Here is a 24,962-nt window from a genome sequence, read left to right on the forward strand (position 1 = left end):
CAGCAGGGCAAATAGATGTGGAAGGCGGCATGCTTGCTGGGGCATATGCAGCCTCGTAAGCTCTGGGCAGCCTGCAGACTCCCACGCCCTTTCACCACCGAGCCGATGTTTACCCCCCTGGGCCTCCAGCACTGATCCAGGAGGCAGGGCCTGCAATCTCCCCACTCTACGGCTGTTGCTACGCAGTGGCGGCAGCCCTGCCACTGACCGGTCTCAGCTCAAAGTGACCAGTGCTCTCAGGCCCCATGGGCAGGTGCGGTGGTCGGGCCGGAAGCAGATCACAGTGAGACAGGCCGTATGGTGTGGAACCTCGGCGCAAAAGGATCCCCGGATGGGTGGGGTGTTTCTAGAGTTTTGCACTGAATAGAACGCTGCTCTAGAACCCGAGGTAAAGGAACAGTAGATTATTAATTTGCTTCCTTTTCCGTTTGGGATTAGTTGTGCTCAGATTGCGTGCACATCAGCACTAGTGTTTTGAATAGGCTAGATTAGTTGAAGTGGAAGGTGTGAGATGTAAGTAGTTGGGGCATGTATACCTGTTGGCTGGATGAGTAGGTAGAAAGAGAGAAGAGTTGGGAAAAGCATGTTTGGGAGTCTACCGTAGTGTGCAGGATTCAAGATGAGTCAGGGATAACATTTTTTATGTCAGTTTGTGTTTATTACATGAATTGGGTGACAGGGTAGTGCCCGAGCTTTGCAGTCCTTTTGCTGACCCAACGTGATCAGTCACCAGATTATCGGTGAAACTATAGAATTGTTGCAAAATGTTTAAGATGCAATTGTCAGATATTCCTTTTTATGACTGGCACATGCTGATGAGCTTTCCAGGAGTCAACAGCGGGTAAAAGTGATTAATGCTTCATGAAGGGAAAAAAAAACAATACCACTTTCAATGCCAATAGCTCAAAACAATGTCATTGCGAGACCTATTGCATTGTAAAGGCTTGTTTTGTGAGTGTTCATGAAACTGTTTACTTTTTTTCCAAAGCTGAATAAAAGAAATGTTCCTTTGCATAAAGCGCTGCGTTAATCTCTCAACTGTTGTTAGAGTCCTTGGCAGGAGCCATAGTGGCTTTAGCAGAGGATTACTCCTGAGGGACCCTGACTGCAAAGATGAACTTGATCCATCAACAGAAGCAATCCCATTTCCCCCTCTGCATCTTTCTTGTCTCCAGTGCTCCTCCAAGGCAGGGACTTTCAATCTCCTGAGACAAGCCGTGTACTCATTTTGCTAGGCTGCATTACCACTTAGCAGGCAGCTTTCACAGGAGTAGGAGTGCGTTAGTGCTTTTATGATGCCCCTCTCCCCTCCACTGCACTGTAACTTCCAAAGCCACCCAGCAGTGGAACAAAGTTAGCAAATCAAACGAGTCCGGTGATCAATAATTCATCACACGCGCCTGGTAAAGGGATGACTTTTCTTTCTGCCCAGCTGTGCTGTGATTAACTTCAGCAGAGGTACAATTTAGTGTGTGGCTCGGAGTCCTGTTGAGCGAATCCCGCTGCATTAGTGTTCAGCATATTTCTAGTTCAAAAAGAAAACACTGGAGCTTTAGGCAGCAGTGCACAGAACGAACCACAATTGACTCTCTAGATGTGTGACAAAGGCTGCTTTATTGAAAACAGGTACATCTTACAAAACATAACCTTGGCCTTTGCCTCACAAAGCTATAACTATCTATAGAAACTTAATCTATGATCCTCCTCCCCCCACCCCTAAGGTTTCCCCAAACACAATTGCAATTTATTTAACAGACCCCAACTTGATCAAAAACGTTTGTCCCTTTAAAACCTTGTAACCTCTTCTCAACCTGTCTAAAAATCGATATACTCGATCAATAACTGTTAACCCTTTAAACTCTGTAACCTCTTCTCTACCTGTCTAAATATCTATCCACCTAGTATATCCTATCCTAACCTCATTACCTGCTTGTCCCCCACCAAAAATTGAAACAGTAAAACTTGCCAAAAAGAGCTAACTGATGCCTCTCAGAAATAGTACCTATGACTTTTCCGACCCCCTCAACCCCCGGGCCTCTTCTAGAATACTGTTGTATATCCAGGGCTACATCCAAGACTTCCTTTATTTGAATCAAGTACAGCTCCATCCCGAATCGAGACAAATACACCCCATCATCTCTGGAAAAAATACACCACCGAATACTTTAGCTCTGGGTGCTCTACCCTGCCAAGACCTGTCTCTCTTCAGCAAACCCTCATTTCTCTGTTTACCTTCCGCCTGGCCATATCATTGGCGACAGGCCTCTGAGCCCCTCTCCAATGCCTTCTGGGAATAAATTCACTTCACACCACGAAGCATCTGACCATTGCTTCCTAATCTCCTGCAAATCTCCGTTTTATCTGTTTCAGAAGAGACAAAAAATCATTCTCCCCCAAGTAAATTATCAGCTCATCCAGACAAACATGGCAATGAAGTAACTTAAAAGGGGAAAAAGCTCGTCCCAACGCATGTCCCCTTTGCTGTGCCAACTTATTTTAAACAATGCTGGGTCCAATCCTAGAGTTACCAATTTTCCTTTCTTTTGTTCGCGTCTTTCTGGCCATTTCACAAAAGAATGCCCGACTATCCAGATTGAGAGCGCCACTAACTCTGGCCCAGCTACTGCACCTGAAAAGACACATCTGTGAGAAAAAACAATCACAGATCCACTTTTCTCCCAACCCCCTCCCTCCCCGCTTTGATATAGCTTTTATAACAATCTGATGACAAATGTCCCAGCTGCTTCAGTCTCTCTGAGCCCCAACCCATCTTCGCCATGTCAGAAGTCACCCCTATCTTGAATGAAGGAGTTTCAAACGCCTCCGGCACATCCCCCAGGAGTTTTAACGCATGTCCATGACCCATAGCAGCTGCGCCGCCATCACTTCCCACCCTGAGGTTCTGTGAAAAACGTGTCCCACCTCCCTCCTTGATCCTCCCTGCAAAACACACCCCCATTGCACCGGGCACATCATGGGATCCTCACTAGCCCAAAGCACCACTGACTTCCCCACCACTCTTTGATCCGTCTTCGAGTGCCTGAGAAAAGATGGAGACTGCGTCGCTCCCCTTTTCGCATCCCTGTACTTCCTTCCATTGCAGCCATGGAGCCCCTTTCCTTCCCAACAACTCTAAAACTCAGAATGCTCAGCAATATAAGCAAGACATTAACTCTGCAAACAAGATGGCCTCCTGCCTGCTGCTGCATATATTTGTCAACATCTCTATCATTCTGCTCAACAGCACCTTATTCAGTGATAACCTGACCCGCTGTCACCTGCCCGTCTCCCTGGCCCAACCCTCTAGCAACTGCTTACTCAGCTCACCTGCCATTGGGGCATATCCCCACACTAACTTGCCCATGAACGCTATCCCTGTCAGCTTCGCCGCTATGGTAACCTTCAACACACCTTTCTCAATCAAGACCAAATTGAACTGAATGATGTCCTCTTCCCTGGCTCAATTCCCAGGCATCCTCATCACACCTCCCTGCAGAAATGCCTGGCAAGCGAGTTCGTACACCCTCCTCGTGGAATGCGCTAATGACCCTACCACCAGTTGCAAAATCCTTTTTCTCTTATGGACCACATCCCTTCGGGCACTGGCGTCTTGTGAGTTTCCGCCTCTGTGGCTAGCCCATGGAACCTCTCCCACTGCAAACGAGACAAAGCATCCCCAATGTCATTGTCTACACCCGGGACATGCTTTGCCCTGAGCTGAATGCCGTACCTCAAGCAACTTAACATGAATGCTCTCAATAACTTTTAAGTGAGAACAAAAGGGGGTAGGTCGTGAACGCACAGTGAGGGCTAGACCTTATTTTGAATTGCAAAAACACACAGTGCCCACACCACGATTACTCAATCAATTCTTTAAAAGGGTAAGAAACCAATTTATTGTAACCTCCCTTAGACAACATTATTTTGTGTCCATTATTTTATACTTTTTGTATTTTTCAAAAATCGTAACAGAACAAAGGACAATAAATTCAAATATTTACAAGACTAAATACACTTTGTACAAACTTCAAAGACAAACATTATTTACACAATCGAAAACATTTTTGCATCAAACATTAATTCACAGACAACAGATATTACATTCAAAACATGAGAAAAATAAATTTTGAGGGGGAATATAAACAACTTAATGGCTTATAAACATTTGAATACTGCACCAGCCGGTCCTAGTGTGTTTAAAGATGGCAATTTATTCCACCCAAACAAAACTGCCGACGCGTTTCAAGACCAGGCGTAGTGTCACTGGTCTTTCATCAGGGCTGTGGATTCTTAATCTCTGAAAGATGCAAAAACAATGTTTTGCTTTACCGGGCATATTTGTAATGGGTTCCTTTTACATTCGTTGGCTAAAGGAAGAATTGACCTACATACCAATTTTGTTTAGAGGAGGTCGAGGAGATGACTCTTCTAATGGTCCAACTAATTATTGTGGTGGCCAGAAGGGGATGTCTAAAAGAATTAGAAAATGTATATAAATTCGACCCGCTCGGATTTTAAAATAACATGTTTGGAAACCAAACTCAGGAGAAATAGGTGCGTACCTTAATATTTGTAAAGTGCCAAAGCACGGCGGGTTCGCTCTTACGACGTCACCATCAACATACGATTCTAAAATAATAAGGCAAGTTGTTTAACTCGCGGGGCAGTTGCAAAAAGATCTGTACAAGTGGATGCGAGCTACTAAGTCAGGGAGTAAGCCTACCTTACTAGAATATCGTAGTCTTAAAGATGTGGAGTGGAGGGCCAAAATCTCCGTCCTGTAATAAAACAAAACGTCGTACTTAGGGCTATTTTCCACAAATGTGTGGGTGCAAGTTAGAGAGGCAGTAAAACGGTGTTTCTAAATACCTGCTCTTCTGCCACTGCACACCGCTACTGGGGTCTGCTTTCTCTCAATAAAGATGGCCGCTGCACTTTTGTGTTTGTTTTATACTCAAACTTACGTAAGTGCATTCTGGGACTTGTAGTCGGGAAACCGGCAAGGCACGTGGTGTGAGCGCCTTGGGGGCACAACCTGATTGTTACTATCTTGTTGTGTTACTACGCTCAAATATATGTGGTAATTTAATGATTTGTTGGATATGCGCGCTAATCAATTGAAAACCGCGTTGGTACTGCACCCAATGTTAATTTGAAATAATGTTGATTAAGGGCATATTGTTACTCGGTACAACATGTAATACATTTATCACTCTGAAGACATCCCAAGGCCGTGGACCATGCTAATGTTTAAATACTGAAATATATCAGTGATGCCATAGTGCCAACCAGGGATGTCAAACCGATTCAAGTCAGCGCAATCTCGGTACCACCCGGGATGGTTATATATGCGCTATCTCAGACAGGCTATTAAAGCTGGTCTGTGCGCTATTAAACTTTAGAATGAGGTAAGCCTCTTTTTGTAACAGAGCATGCTCGACGTCATGGCATTTAGACTTAGAATTTAAGGTGTACAATACAGACCATTTGAATTCTTGTTCGTTGTGGCCTTTTTCGCAAAAGTGTTCTACCATCGGTGCGGACATAACCTGCCTCTTAATGCGAGATCGGTGCTGGCTGATTCTTTGGTTTACTTATTGACAAGTTTTTCCTACATAAATTAGCTGGCACGGACATAGCACCACGTAGACAACATTTTTAGTTCTACAATTAGAGAAATCTTTATGTCTCCACTTTGAGCCGAGGTGAACAAACTCATCACCTTCAATTGTGCTGGAACAGGCGGCACAATTACCACACTTGTGGTGGCCTTCAATCGGCATGAGGTTCCATTGCGCCAATAGATCATTTTTGGGCTTTGGAATAACAATGTCAGCTCGAATGAGTTCATCACCAATACTGCAATTTTTTCTGTAGGCAAAGATAGGTTTGGGGAACGGACAGTTCAACCCCTCCAATAAATGCCAGTTCTTTAGCACAGCTTGTCATAGCTTGTGTGTGTCGGGACAGAAGGTTGTGACGCACACAAGTTTATTCAAAGGTGTGCATTGTTTGCCTTGCAAAAGGCATTCCCTAGGTGTGTACTTAGCACGCTTAAGTGAATGCTTGAAGAGCTTCCTAGGGTAGCCCCTTTCTTGCATATCAGAACAAAACGCTCGTGCATGTCATTCATACTCTTGTACATCTGAACAATTGCGCCTAATTCTGAGTAGCTGCCCATAAGGCAGATTAGCTTTTAAACTGCGTGGGTGTGAGCTCTTGTGGTGCAATATAGTGTTCCTGTCGGTGTCTTTCCTATACAATGATGTAGCCAACAGTCCGTCCTCACATCTTAACTCAATAGTAGAGTGCGGAGTAGACAAAACCCTGCAAACTCCACTGATGAAGCGGACTTTGCCGCACACCCTTACTTATGAAGTGATAACAAGCTGATTGCCTTTGTTTCCCTCCACTGCATTGGAATCTCTGTGTTAGGCTTCAAATAGCACTCACCCCACCGGACCAAAAGATTAATTTCTATGGGGTCTTATCTTAGGCAGACCATAAGAATGCTAATGGAAATCCCTCAAATCAATCAGTGGAAACAAAAACGTATATTATAGACTGATAAAACAACATGTATGTTTCGTAATAGGTGCTTCTGGTGAAGGGACAATGAAAGTGTAATAGTGTGAAGACAGCTTAAAGAGATTTATATACAATATACAATGGTCTCATAGACAAATGTTCTGAGAGCCCAGACATATATAAATTCAGGGATATAATGTACACGATAGATGAGTGACCTTGTAATAATCTGTCAACATTTGAACCCACATAATGACTTTAAAAATGTCTTCCTCAGGACATATAGAAACCTACAATTATAGACAACAATGGAGTTGTTGAGTCCATAATTCATAGTGACTTATACGGCTAGGTACACAGTGGGTCATAAGATGCTCACTTAAATTGCATGAGGCATGACAATATTTTGTGTGCACATATCAATTCCTCCATGGAAATATTGTAGCTTACGATGGTGCCAAATAGAGTAAGTAAAACAAAAATAAAAAATAAGAAAATGCCCATACAAACTGAACAGTGAGTACAAATCTTGTAACTATCACATAGAAATATTAAATACAAGTTGTATCGCTATCAAAGAAAATAAAGCAATATGGGAGAGCACAAATTAGCTGTCTCAATTGACCCATGTAAAACATTTTTTAATAAATAGCGGAACCAGCAAGTGAGAAACTTCTTAAGCTCTGTGGGAAAATTAAAAAAAAACATTTAGACCGTGCATAGGCTAAAAACACTAAAATCCCACCATTGAGCACCAACTTTCAAGCAATATTTCTAGGAGATAGCTACGTAATTTGTACTCAATGCTCAGTTCACATGGGCTATTTTTTTCAATTTTCGATTCGTAATTTTACTTACTGTCGTTGGCATTGACTCATGGAAGGAATTGTTATGTGTGCCAGTTTTTGCCTGATAATCATTAGGGGGCACAAAATTATTGATCTGTTTACTATTTATATCTGGAATATTACAGGCTAACAAGAATTGTTGTCAGAATTGACTTTTAGATGAGGCACAGCAAATATGTTGTGACTTGTGACATCTTATGCCACACTGTTTGTCTAGCCCTATCAGTCACTATGAATTATGAATGGATGGACAGATTGTTTTCTTTTATTGTGGGTTGCTACCTAGTCCTTTGTCCTGAGGAAGACCCTTTTAAAGTCATTCAGTTAGGCTTATTTCAGAGGCAATTTGTTAAGCATTTTTTACAAACACACACAGTAACACAGTGAAAACACTACAAAAGGACACCACATCAATTTAGAAAAATAACCAATATTTATCTGAGTAAAACAAGTTCAAAACAACAAAAGTCCATTTGCTCGCAAGAACAGATATCACTTTTAAAAGGTTCAAAATAGCTCAGTTCATAGGGAACTATGGATGTGCCACTTTTATCACAAAGTACCTGAGTTGCATCAAAATCAATGAGGAAAACAGGTGCAGGGGAGGTGAGGCACCAGAAAAGCAATGCAATGTACAGTTCGCTTTTCCCATGGGAGGTGATGAGTTGGTTCCTTATTGCTAGGGGAGGTGATGAGTCAGTTCCTTACTGCAGTGCAGGGGTGTTGATGTGTCAGTTCCTTACTGTAAGGGGAGGTGATGCGTCGGTTCCTTACTATGAGAGGGGAGGTGCGGACTCTCAGCCTCGGTTCCGTACTTCTTGGCAACGTTGATGAAGTGTTTGGCACACAGGTGCGAAGTGTTGAAAATCCAGATAAGTTGATGTGGCGGTGGCAAAACAGGCGCTGTGTCGATTTTCCAAGCGTGCGCAGGTTATGTATCGATCTCTGCAGCTGCACATCATGGCCTGCATTCGAGTCTGAGCCGGTGCCCTGAATGCCGGTGACACAGTGCTCGGGACTCAGGCTGCATCAATCTTTTAGCTGCATAACAGGCGCTGAGTCGATTCTTTGGCAACACTGTGACAGTGTGTTGATTTTTCAAACACACAGCATTGCTGTGGTGGGAAAAACTTGCGCGGAAGGTCGATGTATGGATTTTTTTCAGTTCTTTGCAGCAAAGCCACTTCCACAGGCCCAAAACTGAAATTGGCACTAAGCATGGGCGGAAAATCAGTTCCGCTCGCGGATTTTGCGGATTTTCGGTTCATTCGCAATCCGCGAACGCTCGCGAATTTACCAAAAATCCGCAAATTCGCACGCAGCGGATTTGTTTTTCTTGGTGATACAATTTTGCGGCGTGCAGTGTAAGTTCGCAATTGCGAACATGTAGGTGCGGAGTGCAGCAACAATCTCGCACTCACGAAATTACAAAAATTGCAATTCTGCACAAGAAATCCACGAGCAAGCAGCATAGACCTTCTGAAAATGATGATTTTTATGAGAATAACTCCTCAGGTTGACATTTGCCTGCACTTTTTTGGATTTGAGGCCTTTTGACTTTCTTTGGATCACTTTTGGATTAGAAATCAACTTTCACAAGTAAGCTTGTTTGGGGCATTACAGTTGCTGTAATGCTGTTCTGCAGAAAAACGAGTTTTGCTAAACTGAAAGCACTCAGCAGCAGGTGCAAACGTTCAAAATCATCATTAGTAACCATTCCCTGTAGTGCTTCCTGACTGGGGCCCCTCCAGAGTTCAGTTGCTAGTTGCAACAATTGTATGACCCTGCTCTGACCCTCACAGCCGGATCCTAGAATCGCTACAAGTAGGCCACAAAGGTCCTGGAAAAAAAAATTGCACTGCAACAGAAAGCAAATTACAGATAAGGAAGCAGGTGCCAGACTGGAATTTTAAAACAGTGACACATTAATAAAGCAACCCCAAATTAATTCATGTCAGTTGAAGCAGGGCAGGTGTGCTTGCTGGTTTTTTTCCCCCATAATCTGCAGTGATGATGAACCAGAGGGTGGCATTGATGTACCAGAGGGTGGCATGGGTGAAACAGAGGGTGGCAGGGGTGAAACAGAGGGTGCTGGGAACCTGTGATGATGAACCAGACGTAGAAACAACATAATCGCGACCGTTGCGAGCCGACATGTAAGTTCGCAATTGCGAACTGGTACAAAACCCTCGCGTACTGGCAGAAATCCTTGCGAACACACAAAAAAAAAGAATCCGCAAGTTCGCGAGAATTCGCGGATTTTGCGGATTGCGAGTTCGCAAATTCGCAAAATTTGCGAACGCCAGATTCGCAAAATTCGCCCATGCTTAATTGGCACCACTTGGCAGGTCGGAGCTCACAGTAGAGGAGTACAGGGACTGCGGGTTAAGTCTTTAAGACTTCTTAACAGGAGGCAAGCAGTCACACACCCTTGGAGAACATTGGCAAGCAGAATACAGAAAATAGGGGTGGGCGTAGTTCGCAAAGTAGCGCTACATGTAGCTACGCGAAGTGCACTTCGCACTATGCGAGCTACGCGTAGCACTACGTGAACTGCGCAGTACCCTGTTCGCACTATGCAAGATGCAGTTTTCAATGATTGTACAGTGCGAGCTGTAGTTTTCTGCCGCTCGAGTAGATTTTCACTCGAGTGGCAGCTTTCTCAACGCGGACTGGTTGTTTCTCATCGCGAGCGGTCACGAGCAAACGCGACCACTCGCAATGAGAAACCTGACCTCCCCGCGTTGAGAATCTCGCCGGGAGGTTTATTTTACACGCTTGCGATCGGCAACTTGATGTTGCTGATCACGAATGAGGAAAAAATCTCGCGGGGATGTCATTTTGCTTGCTCGCAGTCGCCAACTTGATGTTGAGGACCGCGAGTCAGCAAAAAATGACCGCTGCACTACGCTACGCATGTTTGCACTGTGCTACGTGCAGTTCGCGTTGTGCGAAGTAGCGCAAACTTCACAAACTACGCGAGCGTAGCTTAGTACTTTGCCCAGGGTTAATTTAGTCCAGTCCTTTCACTGCCCAAGACAGAAACAACAGCAGTAGGCTAGCACAACACAGAAACAAGCAGAGTGGTAGTTCCCATCTTACTGCTTCTCCAGCTCTTCTTCTTGGCAGAATATCTTCTTAGTACAGAAGTGTTCCCAAAATATGGGGTCACAGGTCCAGTACTTATACCTCTTTTTGCCTTTGAAGTAGGCATACTTCAAAGGAAAGTCTTTGTATTGCACAAGGCCCTGCCTTTCCCTGTTCTGGCTCCAGACACACTGCAGGGTGGTGGAGACAGCTCTGTGAGAGGACATGCACAGCCCTAGTCAGGTGTCAGGGACATCTCCTCCCACCCTCTAGCTCAGGAACACCCATAAGCCTGGTGATAGGCACACCTCAGCTCCCTTTGTGTGACTGTCTAGAGTGAATGCACAAACAGCCCAACTGTCAGTCTGAACCAGACGTGGATTCCACAGGCAGGCAGTGGCACAGAATGGTAAAGCAAGAAGATATATTACTAAAAGATATATTTTTAAATTTTGAGTTGAGGGACCCCCTAACTCCAAATCTCTATCTCTAACCAATTGGAAGTTACATTGTAAGATAACATATGGGAGAGACACATCGTAGTGAAAAACGAATTTGGCAGTATTTCACTTTCAGGACATGTAAAACACACCAGTGCATGTCCTACTTTTCACATATACTGCACCCTGCCCTTTGGGCTACCTTGGGCTTGCCTTAGGCGTGCCTTCCATGCTATAAAAGGGAAGGCTTGGGCCTGGCAAGTGGGTGCACTTTCCAGGTTGACATGGCAGTTTAAATCTACCCACACAGACACTGCTGTTGTAGGTCTGAGACATGGTTACAGGGCTACTCATGTGGGTGGCGCAATCAGTGCTGCAGGCTCACAAGTAGCATTAGATTTTGGTCCGGGTGTATGCAGTGTACTTTACTAATGCCTTACCAGTAAATCACATATACCCATTATGGATAACCAATCACAATCATAATTTACACACAAAGATATGCACTTTAGCACAGGTTAGCAGTGGTAAAGTGCCCAGAGTCCTAAAACCAACAAACATAGTTCAGAAAAAAATAGGAGGAAGAAGACAAAATGTTAGGGGATAACCCTGCCAAAAAGGGGCAGGTCCAACATCAGGGCACAGGGAAATCAGCACATTCTATGGCATCAGGGGTGCACATACAAGATATCGAGATTTGAATTTCGATATACAATTATATCGAAGTTTAAATATCGAAGGGGCATAATATCGAAGGTAAGTAATATTGACACTCTTAATATCGATATTAGTAATATCGAAGTTTTAAATATCGATGTCAGTAATATCGATGTAAATAATTTCGATGTTACTAATATCGTTTTTTATCATTTTTGTGTATATTTTATTGTATTTATTATGTTTTTTAATTTTTTTCATGTAATCTAATTAAATTTTGTATTTTAGTACTGTAGCGGGTTGTGGGTTTATAGGGGAATAGGGTGGGAAGTAATTTAATTATGTTAAAATAATTATTAATTATAAGGAATAATTAATTAAATGTAATTAATTAGTAATTATTTATAATTACTTTTAATAATTGATTAATTGATAAATATGTTCTGTAGCGGGTTATGGGTTTATAGGGGAATAGGGTGGGAAGTAATTTAATTATTTAAAATTAATTATTAATTAGTAGTTATTATTATTTATTTTTAAATAATTGGTAATTACATTTAATTAATTGGTAAATCATTTTAATTAATTGATTCATTGATAAATATGTTCCGTAGCAGGTTATGGGTTTATAGGGGAATAGAGTGGGAAGTAATTTAATTATGTAAAATTAATTATTAATTAGTAGTTATTATTAATTAATTTTAAATAATTGGTAATTACATTTAATTAATTGGTAAATCATATTAATTAATTGATTAATTGATAAATATGTTCTGTAGCTGGTTGTGGGTTTATAGGGGAATAGGGTGGGAAGTTATTCAATTATGTTGAATTAATTATTAATTAGTATGAGTTATAAATTAATTTTAATTAATTAGTAAATAATTTTAATTAATTGGTAATTAATTTTTATTAAATCATTAATTGACAAATGTGTTCTGTTGCGGGTTGTGGGTTTATAGGGGAATATGGTGGGAAGTAATTTAAATGTAATTAAGTAATAATGTTATTAAATTAATTTATTTGTTAATTATGTAATTGTTAATTAATTATTAATTGGTAATTAAATATTATAAAATGGTATTTTTTAATAATTTTTTTTGGTTAAATATATTTTGCTAATCATGTTTTCAATAATTATGTATAGGTATTGTAAATGGTTTAAATTTATTTAATAGTTCATATTTTAATTTGAAAAAGCATTTATTTATCAGTATATCATTTTAACCCCTACGCTATCCAACACTTTCCCTACTGTTGCACTCTCTGGAGTTGGAATAGTAATTGTTACCCCTACACTATCCAACACTTTCCCTACTGTTGCACTCTCTGGAGTTGGAATAGTAATTGTTACCCCTACGCTATCCAACACTTTCCCTACTGTTGCACTCTCTGGAGTTGGAATAGTAATTGTTACCCCTACGCTATCCAACACTTTCCCTACTGTTGCACTCTCTGGAGTTGGAATAATAATTTTTACCCCTACGCTATGCAACACTTTCCCTACTGTTGCACTCTCTGGAGTTGGAATAGTAATTGTTACCCCTATGCTATCCAACACTTTCCCTACTGTTGCACTCTCTGGAGTTGGAATAGTAATTTTTACCCCTACGCTATCCAACACTTTCCCTACTGTTGCACTTCCTGGAGTGGGAATAATAATTGTTACCCCTACGCTATCCAACACTTTCCCTACTGTTGCACTCTCTGCAGTGGGAATAGTAATTGTTACCCCTACGCTATCCAACACTTTCCCTACTGTTGCACTCTCTGGAGTGGGAATAGTAATTGTTACCCCTACGCTATCCAACATTTTCCCTACTGTTGCACTCTCTGGAGTGGGAATAGTAATTTTTACCCCTACGCTATCCAACACTTTCCCCAACTGTTGCACTCTCTGGAGTGGGAATAGTAATTGTTACCCCTATGCTATCCAACACTTTTCCTACTGTTGCACTCTCTGGAGTGGGAATAGTAATTTTTACCCCTACGCTATCCAACACTTTCCCTACTGTTGCACTCTCTGGAGTTGAAATAGTAATTGTTACCCCTACGCTATCCAACACTTTCCCTACTGTTGCACTCTCTGGAGTTGGAATAGTAATTTTTACCCCTACGCTATCCAACACTTTCCCTACTGTTGCACTCTCTGGAGTGGGAATAGTAATTTTTACCCCTACGCTATCCAACACTTTTCCTACTGTTGCACTTTCTGGAGTGGGAATAGTAATTGTTACCCCTACCCTATCCAACACTTTCCCTACTGTTGCACTCTCTGGAGTGGGAATAGTAATTGTTTCCTCTACGCTATCCAACACTTTCCCTACTGTTGCACTCTCTGGAGTGGGAATAGTAATTGTTACCCCTACGCTATCCAACATTTTCCCTACTGTTGCACTCTCTGGAGTGGGAATAGTAATTTTTACCCCTATGCTATCCAACACTTTCCCCAACTGTTGCACTCTCTGGAGTGGGAATAGTAATTGTTACCCCTACGCTATCCAACACTTTCCCTACTGTTGCACTCTCTGGAGTGGGAATAGTAATTGTTACCCCAACGCTATCCAACACTTTCCCTACTGTTGCACTCTCTGGAGTGGGGATAGTAATTTAGAGACCTTGTAAAAAGGGAGGTGGCCTACCTAGGGAAATATGAATGTGCCCGCAGATACGGTGAGGGTGAAAGGCTATGACGCACACTGGCACAATTGTTGAGCCCTAATAAGTAAAGCAGCTATGTGACTGAACTATTTACTGCCGAGGGTGAGACGGTAGTTGACAATCAAAGCATAATTAATGAGCTTATGCACTATTACCAGCAGTTATATACTACGCAAGCGGAAGGAGACACCACAGCAATTATGGATTACCTACCTGGGATTCCAATGGTCTGGCTAACAAAGGGTCAACAACAATTTCTAGCTGAGCCCATCTCAGGTGAGGAAATCAACCGGGCGATAGACACTCTAGATGGTCTCACAGGCAATTCTTACAAAGTCTACAAACAAGTCCTTGCCCAACACTTTTTAGAGGTTTATGCGGAGGCCTTTGAAACCTGTATTCCACCACCAAACCTTAAAAAAGCTGTGATACAGCTGTTGCTTAAGCCAGGCAAAGCGGCACATCTATTTTATTTTATTTTGAAGGCTTTACATAGCGCGAACATGACCCTTGCGGGTATCAGAGCGCTTTACAAGTAAGGTAGTTAAACAAAAGAAACAATGTATAAAAGAAACATTGTATTTCGAGATAAAGACTTATGTTATAGCTGGTTGTTCCAAGAGTCCGCATAATGTTCAAGTGAATTTCGTCATGAGAAGAGATTTAACTTCTTTTTTGAAGGAGGCAGATGATGGGTTGAGTCTGGTTTCCTTGGGTAGTGCATTCCAAATCCTTGGAGCAATTTCAGAGAAGGCGCGATTATATGTTTTCTTCTTGGTAAATCTTTGAGGCTTCAAAAGAAGGTTGTTGTTGCTGCTGGAGGATCTGTTTCCACACAAGAGCTCCAGTTTCTGAGCCAGAGTTGCACTACCATATTCTAGTCTGGGAAGTATTAGTGCTTGGAATGCCACTTTGAAGTCATTTGCTGGGAGGAAAGGTTTTAATTTTCTCAGGGTGTGCATCTGAAAGTTTGCTCCTTTTGCTGCAGCACTGATATGTTTTTGCATGTTTAGGTTACTGTCAAGAGTTGCTCCCAGTGATTTTGCTGAATCGATTATAAGAGGTTGGCAGTTGAGCGCTGTAAGTTGTTTAAGCCATTCTTGAATGATGTCTGTTTGGTTAGGGTGGGCGATCAGTAGGAATTCTGTTTTCAGGACGTTTAGTTTGAGGTGGTTATCAGTCAACCAAGACTGAGTTTTTTGTAGAGTTCAATTGAGAGCTTTGATGTCATCCGGAGAGTTTATCTTTAAATATAGTTGTGTGTTGTCGGCATACATGTGAAAGTGGATATTTGATGAGTTGAGGATCTCAGTGAGTGGCTCCATGAATAAGTTGAGCAGTGTAGGTGAGAGGGAGGAGCCCTGTGGGACTCCTAATGTGACTGGGACGGTCCTGGACAGGGATTGGTTGACCTTGAACCTTTGGGATCTATTTTGGAGGAAAAAGGTAAACCAATTTAGAACTGACCCTGATAAGCCCATTCTGTGTTGCAAGAGGCCTAGTAGATTATCATGTTTGACGGTGTCAAATGCCGAAGATAAGTCAAGTACGATAAGTAGACAGGCTTAATTCTGATCTAGGATTTTTAGTGCGTCATCTACTATGTGGGTCATGGGGGACTCCTTACTATGCCCTGCCCGGAAGCCAGATTGAAATTTATTGAGCAGGTGGTAGTTGGTGATGTGATTGTCTAACGGGCTGAGAATACATTTTCAAAGAGTTTCGCCAGAGTTGAGAAGTTGGAAATTGGTCTGTAGTTATTTAGGTCGGCGGGATCCGCCGTCATTTTTTTCAAGATGGGTAAAACGTGTCCCAATTTTTAGAATATCCTGAATAACTCCTTGGACTAAGGAAGGATTGATAATCTTTGTCCAAAGTGGCAATAGCACCGGTATGAGATCTTTGAGGTAGTTAGCAAGGAGGGCTCAGAGAAGTGGTTGAAGGGGTTCAAGGATGTGAGTGCTTTTAGGATTGTTTCTTTGCTGTATGTTGTAAAGGAGGCCCAGGAGGCGTTGCTTTTTAGGGCGAGCTTGGTTGTGCAGGTGCTTGGGGTTGCTAGCGTGTGAGATGGCGTGTCCTTCTGAATGTCGATCTGAGCTACTGAGGCCTTAAGTAGGTCTGTCTTCAGGAGTCCCGTCTTTCTCGTGAAGAAGGAAGAAAATTCTTCGCAGCTGGGTGGAGAACATTGACCATCTTGGGGAGGATGAGCTACGCCAAGAGATTGAGTTTTGACTAGTTCTAAAAGTTTCTTGGGTCGGTTCTTGGCTTGATCTAGCTGATTGTTTTAAAAGTTTGCTTTTGAGTGTCTGATCTTTCTATAGTATGAGTTTCTGGAGGATCAGAGCAGTTTAAGGTGGTCCGTGGGTGGTGATGACCTCCATTTCCGTCCAACTATTCTTAGAGATCGTCTCTACTTGTTGAGTCTACCATCATACCAAGGTTTAGAGTCTTTTGCGGAGAGCCTCTTTAGTTGTAGAGGCACGGTTGTATCTAAGACCATGGTCATGGAGTTAAAGTAGTGCTGAGTCAAAGCTTGAACATCAGTTAGGTCTTCCGGGACAAGCAGGAGGCTGACATTGGCGGATGTGGATGAGTCTGTGAGGGAGCTTTTTAAGTTTCTCTTCCATACTTTAGGTCTTGTTGGTTGTGCTGAGCGTAGTTTAACAATTTTTTTTTAAAAAATATACTTTTATTGGTTTTCATATTTTACATCCTTCAGTATCTTGTTATATATCTTACACAAGTGTTTCTTAGTACGATGGGTAAATGTATGACAACATCACATTCCGTCTGAAATTAAGTGTTGACAACAGTAAAAGTGTCCACAATCTTTTGATGTGGTAACAATCCCATCTTTCAATATGTAAAAACAGCAGTTTCATAAACTGGTCCCCAACTCCCCCCGCCCACAACCCCCCGGTCTCAAACTCGCTTATGCAATATTCTAGAATCCTCTTTAGTTTGTGCAGGTTCATATCTGTTGCATGCACGGGGGTACAAGATCTTTTCCTGTGTACACTGTCCAGAGTATGGGTGTCTCTATTTGTATGCAATTGTATAGATCATAACATTTTCTAAGCCATATAAGTTGCTTTCAGGGCCTCTAGCATAACGCCCCATTCTAGCACTATTGGGCGTCGATTCCGATCCGGTAAAAAAATATCCCCCGTACGAATCGTATTCGTAGCCGAATCCGTACGAATTGTAAAAAACCATCCGACCTGCGTAGTACGATCCTTTTGCGCCTATTCCCGTACGAATATCAGCCATCCGTACGAACAACAGTCGAAGCCCCCGTACGACTCTGCATCGGAAATCAAACCGTACGATTTGTAAACCTGCCGTACAACCACACAAGTACGATCCAGTTGGGGAACCCTGTACGCGATTCGTACGGGCAAAATTAGTCGCGCATGAAGATGGATTCGTACGGGATCCCATGCCTCACAGCAAGCGCAATCAATACATACCACACGTGTACCCCTCGCGCAAGCCTACGCGACCGCGACCCCCCCCCAACGGCCCGTACTGGATCGCACGCACATGTACCGCACGCACACACCCCCAACAAGCGTACGCGAGCCCCCCAACCGGCCAACGGCCCGTACAACTTGATCGCACGACCAAGTACCGCACGCACAACCCCCCCAACAAGCGTACCCGAGCCCCCCGACCCGCCAACGGCCCATACAACTTGATCGCACGCCCAAGTACCGCACGCACACCCCCCCAACAAGCGTACCCGAGCCCCCCACTCGCCTACGGCCCGTACAACTCGCTCGCACGCACAAGTACCGCACGCACACACCCCCAACAAGCGTACGCGAGCCCCCCCGACCCGCCAACGGCCCGTACAACTTGATCGCACGCCCAAGTACCTCACGCACCCCCCCCAACAAGCGTACCCGAGCCCCCGACCCGCCAACGGCCCGTACAACTCGATCGTACGGCCAAGTACCGCACGCACACCGGCCCAACAAGCGTACGGAAGCCCCCCGACCCGCCAACGGCCCGTACAACTCGATCGCACGGCCAAGTACCGCACGCACACCCCCCCAACAAGCGTACCCGAGCCCCCCGACCCGCCAACGGCCCGTACAACTTGATCGCACGGCCAAGTACCGCACGCACACCCCCCCAACAAGCGTACCCGAGCCCCCCGATCCGCCAACGGCCCGTACAACTCGATCGCACGGCCAAGTACCGCACGCACACCCCCCCAACAAGCGTACCCGAGCCCCCGACCCGCCAACGGCCCGTACAACTCAATCGCACGGCCAAGTACCGCACGCACACCCCCCCAACAAGCGTACCCGAACCCCCGACCCGCCAACGGCCCGTACAACTCGATCGCACGGCCAAGTACTGCACGCACACCCCCCCAACAAGCGTACCCGAGCCCCCCACCCGCCTACGGCCCGTACAACTCGCTCGCACGCACAAGTACCGCACGCACACCCCCCCAACAAGCAACACGCGAGCCCCCCCCCGACCCGCCAACGGCCCGTACAACTCGATCGCACGGCCAAGTACCGCACGCACACCCCCCCCCCAACAAGCGTACCCGAGCCCCCTGACCCGCCAACGGCCCGTACAACTCGATCGCACAGCCAAGTACCGCACGCACACCCCCCCAACAAGCGTACCCGAGCCCCCGACCCGCCAACGGCCCGTACAACTTGATCGCACGGCCAAGTACCGCACGCACACCCCCCCAACAAGCGTACCCGAGCCCCCCACCCGCCAACGGCCCGTACAACTCGATCGCACGGCCAAGTACCGCACGCACACCCCCCAACAAGCGTACCCGAGCCCCCGACCCGCCAACGGCCCGTACAACTCGATCGCACGGCCAAGTACCGCACGCACACAACGCCAAAACCCAAAACACCACAACAACACCAAACATGTCTCCTGTGTACACACCATTGAGTAAGAATGAACTGGTCACAGCTAAACAGAGGTCAACACTGACACCCACCCCATATATGACACACCCAACCAATTCAAAATAAGCCACACCCACATCTTCACCTATAAAAGGCTCCACACATACAACCCATCATCCTTTGCAACATACCCATTATAGCAAAGAAACAGAGAGCACACCAACAATTGCAGCCACATACCTTCACACATACACCCTACCACATCTACACCCACACCACCCCCTTCACAATCACAACCACACACCCTCATCCATACACACCATCACCACCTCAATCACATACACACCACACCATGGGCACACCCAAGAATCAAAAGTTCACCAACCCGGAGATGGAGATCCTTACCGATGAAATCATCAGAGTCGAGCCACAGCTGTTTGGCACATTGGTCAGACAGACCAGCATGGCAGAAAAAACTCGCCTGTGGGAGAGGATCATAGACCGGGTAAATGCTGTTGCACCCATCAGGCGCACCAGGGCGGATTGCCAGAACAGATGGTACGATCTGCGGAGGATGGTCAGGAGGAAGATGGACCAGGAGCACGCCGCTGCACACCACACTGGAGGTGGTGGTCCCCGCAGACCTCCTGTATACCATCCCAGGGAGCAGAAAGTCATGGAGCTGCTGGCACCGGTGGGAGTACACGGAATAGCAGGAGCCGTTGAGTCTGGTGAGTGTACAAGAAAAACATGTGACAGGGGTGGACTTACAACAGTGCCCAGCAGCATGGAGTGGGTGGCCATGAGTCCCAGCATGACTAAACAACATGGGGATTGATGCAAGGGGGAGGCACAAAGGGTGGAAGGTGGAGGGTAGGAGGCTACTCCCATCCCATATGTCCCAGGGACACACCCAAGCACCATGCCCAATGCACAGGGATAGGGAAATATCACATTACATAGTATACTACAGTTGCCAAACAATTTCATGTGGTGGACACACCTCGCGCAATAAACAGACCACGCAGTGTCAGTGTAAAAGGCCATTTCATTAGACCAGAACTGCGAATCTGAACATAACAGTAACATCAACATAATAATAACAACAAACCCCCACTCACACTGCCCCCTCATTCGTTTCACTCGTCCCGCTTCATCACCAAGCCCTAGAGGCTCCAACCACGCTTTATTCTTGCCCCCCAATCACTCGTCATCCAGCCCCACTGTTGCGTCGTGCCATTCACGCTTCTATCCGCCCTACGAACTCCCCCCCCCAAGGGATGGGTGTGCCCGCTCTTGCCCCCCTTGTCCCTTAAAATCCTGCCAACCAGTGAACCCCCTGTAGGGTGGTTCACTGCCCCCCCCCCTCAGGGCTGCCCATCCACCACACACACACCATTCACTCCCTGCGACACCAGATAGCCTCATTCCACAACTTCCTCACCACATCTCTCATCTCCATCATGTAGTACGCATTGCCCAGCTGGGACAAGTGCACCCCGTCATCCCTGAAAACTAACCGCTCCTCCAGTCGTATCCCGCCATGTGCAATAACCTTAATGTCCTTGTCCGCACAGTAGAGTCTCATAGCCCTATTGAGCTTCCTCCGAGCCTTCTCTATGGCTCCATGCTTCACAGCCCCTCTCCACACTTTTCGGGGGACCAACTCCGTCCAGGCAATGCAGGTCCCCGCAAGCCTCTATTTCAAAACCTCCAGGTCCCGCTGCATGAGTTGTAACAATGCCAATGCAGACAGTTGCACCAGGTCGTTCTCCCCCAGAAGAATGATCAACAAATCCGGCCATCCCCTCTGTGGGACCACTTTTTGCAAGCCTGGGCAGTAGTGCCCCCCATCGCATTCCACTTCTGCCCCACCATTGTACCTCGTGCAAGTGTCCTTTCAGTCCCAGGTTACGGCCGTAAACCTGCTGCTCCGCATATTTGGATGCCCAATGCACGAAGGAGTGCCCAACAATCCAAGTCACTGTCCTACCGCCCGGTCCACCCACGCAAACTACGAAGAAAAAGATGTCAGAACAAGAAAAACAGTCCAAAACAACCAACATCCTGCCTGGGACCATCCTACTTCCTCACATACCTCTCACAACAGCGCAACTTCCATCGCCCAATCCTCCTAATCCAATCCCAGGACCAACCCAACCTTGCCGCCGCAGTCGCAGCCCCAATCCGGAAAGAGTGGGTCCCAAAACCAGCCTCATCCATGCCTAAACGCCTCAAGGCCTTACGCAACACGGCCAACAACTGGCCCGCCGTCACTCTCGCGCCAGATGCGCGACAAAAAATCTCCCCAATACGCACCCCCCCTGTCCCCAGGAAAGTTCGCCATTCCAACACTGGGCAAACCGCCACGCCAGACTCGTTCAACCACACCCACTTGCCTCTGCCCAATTGATCCGTCTTGGAGCATCGCAGCCAAATACCCAAGCGCCCCTCATCCACACGAACCTCCTCAAACAACCTCCCAGCCCCACTTCTCGTACCCAAAAGCTCAGACACCCGGAACGCCCCGAAAAACATCCACACCTGCACAAGCGGAAAATACCCACCTCACCCAGGTCATAACAGCATTCCGGCAACACCCCCACCAGCCTGACCAACAACTCAAACGTCACCGCCTCTCTCAGCCTACCCCCACCCACCCCACGTTCCCTGCCCCAACCCCGCAACATTCTGGCCAGAATCACATCCTTAGTTGGGTCAAAGCCCAGGAACAAAACACAGTAGAACGATATCCCTGCCAACTTTCCAGATATCGTAGCCGCAGTCAAACCCCGATCCATGCAAGCCAACACGTAACTCCTCAGCCCCTGTACCACAGTTGAATCCCCACTCACTACCCCATCCACCGTCCAGCCCATGAAAGCGCTAAATTCAGACCATGCTAAACGATAAGTCCTCCTTGTGGTCGCAGCCAGTGATCCTTCCACCAGCCCAATCATCCTCACTCCCCCAAGGCCCAGATGCTGGCCGGCAGCTCGGTCTTGCACGTATCCACTCCCGGTGCCAGGTGTCGAAACCGCTGCCACTGCGAACGAGACAAAGCATCCGCAATGTCATTATTCACCCCAGGGACATGCTTAGCCCGAAACACCACATTCAACTGCAGACACGCCAACATGAACCTCCACTACAGTCGCAGCACCCTCAGGTCCCTTGCCCTCTGATGATTCACCAGCTCCACCACCGTCATATTGTCGACATGGAAGAGCACTGACCTATTTCGAAATTCCTCCCCCCACACCACCAGTGCCACCAGCAAAGGGAAGAATTCCAAGAAGGCAATGCTCCTGCCCTCTTTGATCCAGGAGGCCGGCCAGCTCTCCGCACACCACCTGCCATCCCACAAGACACCAAACCCCGCTGACCCAGCCGCATCAGAGTAAATTTGGCATTGCCAGACCGCCCTTTCCTCGTCAAAGTCCTAAGACACACCGTTGAATCCTGCAAGAAGGTAACCCATGTCCTCAAGTCCGTCCTCACACCCATGGAGATCCTGACCCTGTGATGTGGAAGCACCGCCCCCGACATGGCCATGCCGAGCCGCCTGCAGAACGTCCGCCCTGCCCGCACCACCCTACACGCAAAGTTCAGGAAACCCAGAAGCATCTGCACTGCCCTCAAAGGAATCCGCCATTCCCCCACAGCCCACTACAAACATGCCAGAATCTCCCTCACTTTGGCCGCAGGAAGGTGCGCCAACCAATGCACCGAATCCAGTTCTATACCCAGGAAGGTGAGGCAACAGCTGGGACCAGCCGTCTTCTCAGGCGCCAGAGGCACCCCAAAATGCGAGGTCATCTCCTGGAACCACGACAGGGCCCTGCCGCAATCCCCGGTCTCCGCCCGTCCCAGGAAGAGGAAATCATCCAAGTAGTGAGTGACTTCACGACACCCACTGACCCGCACCAAGACCCACTGCAGAAAATAGCTGAAGAGCTCAAATAGAGTGCAGGAGATGGCGCACCCCATGGGCCAAACCTAGTCCACGTAGATGGCCCCCCCAAACTGCATGCCCAAGAGCAAGAAATCCGCCGGGTGAATAGGCAGTAAACGGAAAGCAGACTTGATGTCACACTTCGCCTATTCCGCTCCCGTCCCACACACCCTCACCAGGCGGATCGCATTGTCCACCGACGCGTAGAGCACTCTCGAATCTTCCACTGCAATAAAGTCCTTCACCGAATGGCCCTCCGGCCATGACAGATGGTGAATCATCCTGAACTCCCCTTCCTCCTTCTTCGGCACCACCCCCAACGGGGAAATGATCAGGTCCCGCAACGGCCAGTCAGTAAATGGCCCAGCCACCCTTCCTTCCTCAACCTCCTTCATCAACTTAGCAGACACTACCCCCGGCAATTCATTGGCAGATCTCAAATTCTCGGCCCAACGGCGCTCCCTGGGACCCTGGTAGGCCACCCTAAAGCCATCAGTGAAACTCCAGAAGAGCCGCGCCGCAGCCTCCTGATCCGGGTAGCATGAGAGCCACGGGCCATCGCCTCCACCCTAACCGGTGTAGGCGCCCTTCGGTCCAGGTTGGCCCCGCCCCCTGGCGTTCCGCCATTGCTCCGAGGGGGTGGCGAGCGTGAGGCACTGCGTAAGGGCATGCTTCCCGCCGCACTTTTAGCACTTGTGCTTGAATTTACAGGGATACCTGGAACAATACCCCCTATTGTAACTCCAACAGGCCCCCGTGGAATAACCCCCCTGCTTGGACTGCTGCCCCGAGACAATGGTGCTGGGCACTGTTCAACCCCCCGAACCGCCTTGGGCGGGACGCGGCGGAAAAGGCCGACACACCACCGGTAGGCCGCTGGCCGTGTGAGTGGACGCCGTGGAGTGCGACAACGCCATCCACTGCATCCAAAGCTCCTGATCCACCTCCCCCCAACACATCTCGGCATTCGCGCTAACCCTTGCTTGAAACTCCTCATCATAGCTTAACCAAGCAAAACCTCCGAACTGCATCTGTGCCTTGCGAATGATATCCATGTACTCAAAAAGTGCAATCGCCCTGTCCAAATACCTCTGGCAATAAACACTGGCATAGATCAAGAAAGCTGACGTCCAATTCTCCATCGTCACCGGCACCCTAGGGCACCTCGTCAGCTCCCACTCCTCCTCTTTAGACCCCTCCATAGCCTGTACCTCCCTATGGAGCAACTTAAAGACATCGACAAACTCATGTTTCCAGATCCGCTCCTTGAGTTTCTCCGAGAGATGCGACCCCAGAGGTATCGCCAGCCCCATATATGGGAGCTTCTCAGGCACCTTCACTCCCTTCTCATCCTTACCATCCCCTTTGTCCGTCTGCACCCCCAAAGTCACCGACTTACCATCCACCTCCTTACCATCCCCGGGTGGATCGCCCGATGGCCTCACCGCCTCCTGCACTGAACCGTCCCCCACACCCACCGACCTGCAAGTCCTCTTCCGACCTTCCCCCCCCGCGGGGCGTCCTCCCAAGCTGCCCACCAGGCACCCTCACCTGTGAGTGCCGAGGTCCGCTCCTGGGGCCGTCCTCTGGACTCCGTCACCTGGACTGCCGCCGATCCGGCCTTTGTCTTCGTCGCCGTTTTGACCTGTAACACACCAAGGTCGCCGTTGTCCGCTGCGCCGCCTACGCCTTCCAAGTCATCCCGCACCTCCCCGTCTTCCAGCTCATCACTCTTGGCACCATAATCCAACTCAAGCACCGGTTCCAGATCCACACCCACATTGTCCACCTCCTTCACCGCACGTTTCACACCTTTCTGCACATCTCTCCGCCCACACACTCCAGATCCGCCACGCGTTGCAGGTGCCCGAGCCCTCGGTGGAGGGACAGCCGCCGC

This window comes from Lissotriton vulgaris, chromosome 7, assembly GCF_964263255.1.
Source record: "Lissotriton vulgaris chromosome 7, aLisVul1.2, whole genome shotgun sequence".
In the NCBI taxonomy this organism is placed as follows: domain Eukaryota; kingdom Metazoa; phylum Chordata; class Amphibia; order Caudata; family Salamandridae; genus Lissotriton; species Lissotriton vulgaris.